Source organism: Mobula birostris, chromosome 5 (assembly GCF_030028105.1).
Source record: "Mobula birostris isolate sMobBir1 chromosome 5, sMobBir1.hap1, whole genome shotgun sequence".
Classification (NCBI taxonomy): Eukaryota; Metazoa; Chordata; class Chondrichthyes; order Myliobatiformes; family Myliobatidae; genus Mobula; species Mobula birostris.
The window spans coordinates 5,058,011-5,065,427 of record NC_092374.1 but is presented as its reverse complement, the minus strand read 5'-3'; the positions used below and the strand labels follow the sequence as shown (position 1 = coordinate 5,065,427).

The 7,417-nt window shown below is 46.4% G+C and overlaps 1 long non-coding RNA gene across 1 annotated transcript; it reads left to right on the top strand.

Moving 5' to 3' along the window:
* Positions 1 to 452: 452 nt before the first annotated feature.
* LOC140197171 (uncharacterized) lies at positions 453 to 6,972 on the top strand. Its single transcript, XR_011885872.1, has 3 exons — positions 453 to 746; positions 5,550 to 5,710; positions 6,654 to 6,972. It is a non-coding gene; the product is annotated as an uncharacterized lncRNA (long non-coding RNA).
* Positions 6,973 to 7,417: the final 445 nt, after the last annotated feature.

Genomic DNA, 7,417 nt, shown 5'->3' with positions numbered 1-7,417 from the left:
CAATATCTTTTTCCCACGGTTGAAATGTCTATTACCAAAGGACATGCATATAAGATGAAAAGGGGTTCATTTCAAAAGAGATGTGGGGGCAGGTTTCTTGCACAGGGAGTGGTGGGTGTCTGGAACACACTGCCTGGAGTGGTGGTAGAGGCAGATACATTAAGGACTTTTAAGAGACGTTCAGATAGGTACATAAATGTGAGGAAAATGGAAGGAAATGGACATTGAGTAGGCAGAAGGGATTAGCTTAGTTGACCATTTGATTGCTAATTTAATTGGTTCAGCAGAACATTGTGGGCCACAAAGTCCATTCCTGTGTTATACTGTTCTATATTCTTTGTTCCAGTTACCAATTCCACCTGGAATTATTAACTCCTCTATTTTCTTCACAGATGCCACCTGACCTGCCAAAAGTTTCGAGCAGTTTTTGAGCTTGTTTGCTTTAGGGAGAACTGTTTCTTTTACTTAAATCCATATAGAATGTTTAAAAGAACTGGAGAGGTATCAATAGAAAGCTCTCATTGCAACTCTGGCAGAAACATCAGCTTTTCGGGAAGTTGATGGACAGGACACTACCCATTTCCTGAGTGAATCTGGAATCGTTCCACAGAGAGACTGGGGAGTGTCACAACAAGCTTCAACCCATCAAAGAATTCGCAGCACCAGCAAGCAGACAACCAGAAGAAAACAAAACAAACAGTGCTCACGGAAGACGGAACAGAGGGAGAGAGCAGGCCAGGTTGTAGGTCAGTAGAGAATCCAGGAAACCCTCCATAAAACCATAGACATAGGAGCAGAATAAGGCCATTCAGCCGGTCAAGTCTGCTCAATCACTCCATAATCCCTCTCATCCTCATTTTCCTGCCTTCTCCCCATTACCTTTGACGCTCTGCCTCCGCCTTAAATATGATTTGGCCTGTAAGCCATACGTGCCATTGAATACCACAGATTCACCACCGTCTAGCTAAAGAAATTCCTCCTCATCTCTGTGGTAAATGGACACCCTTCTATTCTGAGGTTACGTCCTCTGGTCCTGGACTCCCCCACCATAGGAAACATCCACTTAATCTAGGGCTTTCAATATTCAATAGGTTTCAATTAGATTCACCCCCATTCTTCTAAACTCCAACAAGTACAGGCCAGAGACAGTAAACACTCCTCATATGTTAACCCTTTCATTCCTGGAATCATTCTCGTGAACCTCCTCTGAATCTTCTCCAATACCAGAACATCTGAGAGAATAGGACCAACCAAGTGTGACAGTGGAAAAGTGTGTATGGAACTAGAGGAGATAGCAGGGGTACTTAATGAATACTTTGCTTCAGAATTCACTATAGAAAAGGATCTTGGTGATTGTAGTGATGACTTACAGTGGACTGAAAAGCTTGAGCATATAGATATTAAGAAAGAGGATGTGCTGCAGCTTTTGGAAAGCATCAAGTTGGATAAATCACTGGGACCAGATGGGATGTACCCCAGGCTACTGTGGGAGGCGAGGGAGGAGATTACTGAGCCTCTGGCGATGATCTTTGCATCATCAATGGGGATGGGAGAGGTTCCGGAGGATTGGAGGGTTGCGGATGTTGTTCCCTTATTCAAGAAAGGGAGCAGAGATAGCCCAGGAAATAAGTGTGAAGTGGTTCATTTTGTAGGTCAAATATGATGGCAGAATATAGTATTAATGGTAAGACTCTTGGCAGTGTGGAGGATCAGAGGGATCTTGGGGTCTGAGTCCATAGGACACTCAAAGCTGCTGCACAGGTTGACTCTGTGGTTAAGAAGGCATACAGTGTATTGGCCTTCATCAATCGTGTGATTGAATTAGGAGCCGAGGGGTAATGTTGCAGCTATATAGGACCCTGGTCAGACCCCACTTGGAGTACTGTGCTCAGTTCTGGTCATCGCACTACAGGAAGGATGTGAAAACCATAGAAAGGGTACAGAGGAGATTTACAATGATGTTGCCTGGATTGGGGAGCATGCCTTATGAAAATGGGTTGAGTGAATTTGCCCTTTTCTCCTTGGAGCGATGGAGGATGAGAGGTGACTTGATACAGGTGTATAAGATGATGAGAGGCATTGATCGTGTGGATAGTCAGAGGCTTTTCCCCAGGGCTGAAATGGCTAACATGAGGGGGTACAGTTTTAAGGTGCTTGGAAGCAGGTGCAGAGGTGATGTCAGGGGTAAGATTTTTTTTCTTTTTAAAATGCAGAGAGTGGTGAGTGTGTGGAATGGGCTGCCAGCCAAGTCCCTCTGCATCTGACTTTTGAATTTTCTCCCTATTTGAAATATAGTCCACGTCTTTATTCCTTCTACCAAAGTACATGAAGTAGAATTGAAATGGGTGGCTATTGGGAGATCCCACTTTTCCTGGTGGATGGAGCATATGTGCTTGGTGAAGTGGTCTCCCGATCTACATCAGGTCTCACCAATATACAGGAGGCCACACCGTGAGCACCCGATGCAGTAGGTGACCCCAACAGACTCACAGGTGAAGTGTTGCCTCACTTGGAAGGACTGTTTGCGGCCCTGAATGCTAGTGAGGGAGGAGGTGTAGGGGCAGGTGTAGCACTTATACCAGGAGGGAGTTTAGTGGGGAGATACGAAAGGACAAGGGAGGTGTTCCTGCGGATATTTAAAAGTGGGGGGGAGGGAAAGATGTGCTTGCTGATGTGAACTCGTTGAAAAAGGCAGAAGTTATGGAGAACTATGTGCTGCACACGAGGGCTGGTGGGGTGGGAGGTGAGGACAAGAGGAACCCTATCCCTGGTGTGGTGCCAGGGGGATGAGGTGAGAGCAGATGTGCACAGAATGGTACAGATATGGGTGAGGGTGGCATTGATGGTGCAAGAAGGAAAGCCCCTTTCTTTGAAGAAGGAAGACATCACATTAGTATGAGTATAAGAGCAAAGAGGTCCTTCTGCAGTTGTACAGGGCCCTGGTGAGACCACACCTGGAGTACTGTGTGTAGTTTTGGTCTCCAAATTTGAGGAAGGACATTCTTGCTATTGAGGGAGTACAGCGTACGTTCTCAAGGTTAATTCCCGGGATGGCGGGACTGTCATACGTTGAAAGATTGGAGCAACTGGGCTTGTATACTCTGGAATTTAGAAGGATGAGAGGGGATCTGATTGAAACATATAAGATTATTAAGGGATTGGACATGCTGGAGGCAGGAAGCATGTTCCCGCTGATGGGTGAGTCCAGAACCAGAGGCCACAGCTTAAGAATAAGGGGTAGGCGATTTAGAATGGAATTGAGGAAAATCTTTTTCACCCAGAGAGTGGTGGATATATGGAATGCTCTGCCCCAGAAGGCTGTGGAGGCCAAGTCTCTGGATGCTTTCAAAAAAGAGATGGATAGAGCTCTTAAAGATAGCAGAATCAAAGGTTATGGGGAGAAGGCAGGAACTAGATACTGATTGTGGATGATCAGTCATGATCACAGTGAGTGGCAGTGCAGGCTCGAAGGGCTGAATGGCCTACTCCTGCACCTATTGTCTATTGCCTGTTAGTTTTGGAATGAAGAGCCTCATCCTGAGAGCAGGTGCAGTGGAGGTGGAGGAACCGAGAGAAGTGGCTGGCAATTTCACAAGTAACAGGGTGGGAGGAGGTTCAGTCCAGGCAGCTGTGAGAGTTTCTGGGTTTATAGTAGACATCAGTAGATAAGCTTTCTCCAGAGACAGAGGCAGAGAGATCGAGAAAGGGGAGGGAGGTGTCGGAAATGGACCAGGTGAATTTGAAGACAGGGTGGAAGTTGGAGGCAAAGTGGAAGAAGTCGATGAGTTCAGCGCCAGTGCAGGAAGCAGCAACAAGGTAGCGTAGGAAAAGTTGGGGAGTGATACCAGTGTAGGCTTGGAACATAGACTGTTCCATGTTGCGGACAAACTGGCAGGCAGAGCTGGGACCTATGGGAGTGCCCACAGCTACCCGTTTTGTTTTGAAGACAGAGGGAGAACCCACAGCAGAAATTATTGAGAGGACTATTTCCATCAGATGGAGCAGAGTGGCGGTGGAGAGAACAGGTTGGCTCTGTTGTCTGGAAAGAAGTGAAGATCTTTGGAGCCCTCCAGACGAGGTATGGGGGTGTATCGGGACTGGACGTCCATGGTGAAAGTGAGACAACAGGGGCCAGGGAACCTGAAATCATTGAAAAGATCCAGAGCGTGTGAAGTGTCACGGATGTAAGTAAGCAGGCACTGAACCAGGGGGAGGGGGGGTGGCGAGGATAAAGCAGGGTCAAGGTATGCAGATATAAGTTTGGTGGGGCAGGAACAAGCAGAAAGAGGTTCCTGTAGACCTACATTCGCCCTTGTTTGTTTTCATCCACCATGATGCACACCGTCATGCCCTTAGGCCCCCTTACGATGGTCTGTTCTGTGATTTGGAACATGCAGCCAATGAACCCAAAGGATCTGCAGATATCGGTAGGGTTCAGCACTAGTGGCATCACAGGAGTTACCAGTCAGCACAGGACTGCTTTAGGAACTCCACCTCTGGATTTTTCCCTCAGGATTTACTCCCAAAGCCTTCCCCTGAGTGGGGATAGCCACAAGGCTGTGGAGGTTTGAGCCTGCCCATGGTTGTAGTTCCCTGGTTTGAATATCTAGACAGCTAGGACACAACATCCGCAATTGACCCTGACCAGTGGACAGCCTCCAGGACATCCAGAGCAACGCATACAAAATGCGTTGTGAAACTGCCGCCAACACCGTAACAACTTTGATCACATTGTACTAAAGTACTTTCTAATTGTGTATAATTTCTCTATAATGTTGAGGGTTTTGTGAATGCTGTCTATCCAATGATTTTGTGAATGGTGTCTATCCGATGTTTTTGTGAATGGCATCTATCTGAAGTTTTTGTGAATGGTGTCTATCCAATGTTTTTGTGAATGCTGTCTGTCCGATGTTTTTGTTGGTTGGTTGGTTGTTCGTCCATCATTGACATCGATGAGGACCTCGACACCATTATGATGGTGTTGAGACTAGCGCGTGATTTGGATTTAAGTGAGGGAGAGTTGTGCAGCGTCAGCCTCACTCTCTCTTCTCAATTCCCATCTGGATCCAGTGGCAAGACAGGGTCTAGACGGCTGGAGATGGGACTAGGCGCAGTGGATGACCAGGATGTCTTCTGTGTCTTGTCGTGCTCTACACGTTCCACGACGCTTGCAGAGACTGCCTTCTTGACCGTTGGTCCTTCCATTGGTCTCGTCCGCTCAATCCGCTGGAGTCTGTCTTCACATGCTGGATGGTGAATGGTGTCTCTCCGACGTTTTTGTGAATGGTGTCTATCCGATGTTTTTGTGAATGGTGTCTATCCGATGTTTCTGTGAACGGCGTGTATCCGATGTTTTTGTGAATGGTGTGTATCCGATGTTTTTGTGAATGGTGTCTATCCGATGTTTTTGTGAATGGTGTCTATCCGATGTTTTTGTGAATGGTGTCTATCTGATGCTCACTGCCCGTTATGCTGCTGCAAGTAGGTTTGTCATTGCACCTGTGCAGATGACAATCAACCCGACTTTGACCCGTTTTCTCTCTCCACAGATGCTGCCTGTATCTGCATCTTACACAATATGTTGTGACTGCAAGAGATCAGGGACTGGTGACTCACTTCCTGATATCCTGTGACCTTTTCACTGTACACAAGAGTGTGACATATTCACAGAGATGTACAAGTCCTTTGGCCCAGCTCGTCAGAGGCACAGGTAAGGTGGGCAGGCAGAATCCTTCTTTGTCTGGTCAGAAACGTGAAGTAATACAGGCCATGCATTTAGACCATAAGACATAGGAGCAGAATTAGGCAATTCAAGCCATCGAGTCTGTTCCATCATTCTATCATTGCTTATTTATTATCCATCCCAATCCCATTCTCCCGCCTTCTTCCTGTAGCCTTTGAATCCCTTAATCAAGAACTTATCAATGTCAGCTTTAAAAGTACGCAATACTCCACAGCTGTCTGTGGCAATGAATTCCACATAATCACTACCATCTGGCTAAAGAAATTCCTCCTCATCCCTGTTCTAAATGGATGTCTCTCTATTCTGAAGCTGTGCCCTCTGGTCTGAGACTCCCCACTATAGGAAACACCCTCTCGACATCCGCTCTGTGTAGGCCTTTCAATATTTGATAGGTTTCAATGAGATCCCCGCATGTTTCTCTGAACTACAGTGAGTAGAGACCCACAGCCATCAAACACGCTTCAAACATTAACCCTTTCATTCCCAGAATTATTTTCATGAACATTCTCAGTACCTTCTCCAATGCCAGCACATCCTTTCTCAGACAAAGTGCCTAAAACTGCTCACAATACTCCAAGTGTGTTCTAACCAGTGCCTTATAAAGCCTCAACATTACATCCTTGCTCTTATATTCTAGTCCTCTCAAAAGAACTGCTAGCATTGCATTTGTCTTCCTTACCATCGACTCAACCTGCAAGCGAGCCTTTAGCGAATCTTGCATGAGGACTCCCCAGTCCCTCCGCACCTCTGAACAGAGGAGATAACTTCCCTCATCTTCGCTTGCCCATCATTGAAGTCTTCCCACAAGCTATGGGCTCACTTTCAAGGACTCTTCATCTCATGCTCTTGATATTTATTGCTCATATATTTACTTATTATTCTTTTCTTTCTGTATTTGCTGCGAACGCAGCCCGTTCCTCAGTTAGAGCCTTCAGCATTTTGGGCATCGAGGGAGAGAGGAAGAGGAGAGCCATCCGCAGTACCACCGATGCGGCAGAGAGGGCCTCAAGATGGCTGTGGCTCAAAAGAGGGGAGCCATGGAGTCATAAGTAGCTAGCCATCTGGACACAAGCTGGGGTCTGATCAGCCCCGGCTGGGTCACCTGGAGGAGGCTGTATGATGTTGAAAGACCCGAAACACCCGATGATTCCAGGAACATCACTGAAGATGTGTCCAGAGGCATCAGTAGATGTATGTACACAGTTGTATTTGCATTTGTTGTGTTTTGAACGCCCAATTAGATGTGGTCTTTCATTGATCCTATTACGGGTTTATTAAGTATGCCCAGAAGAAAATGAACCTGTGTTGTAAATGGTGACATTTATGCACTTGGGTAATAAATTTACTTTGAACATTATAATGTTGTAACACTGTAACCACATACACGCTGGTATTCACGTGATGCATTTAACTTCTAACCTTATATATATATATAATTCTTTGTTGTTTAAGATGTTTTTCGTTGGGATGCTGCACCCTGGCCAACACACCACAGTGAATTTATCACAAACAGGAGAAAATCTGCAGACGCTGGAATCCGAGCAACACACACAAAATGCTGGAGGAACTCAGCAGGCCAGGCAGCATCCATGGAGAAACGTACCGTTGACATTTCGGGCCGAAACACCCTTCTCTAGAGATGCTGCCTGACCCGTTGAGTTCCCGCAGCAGTGT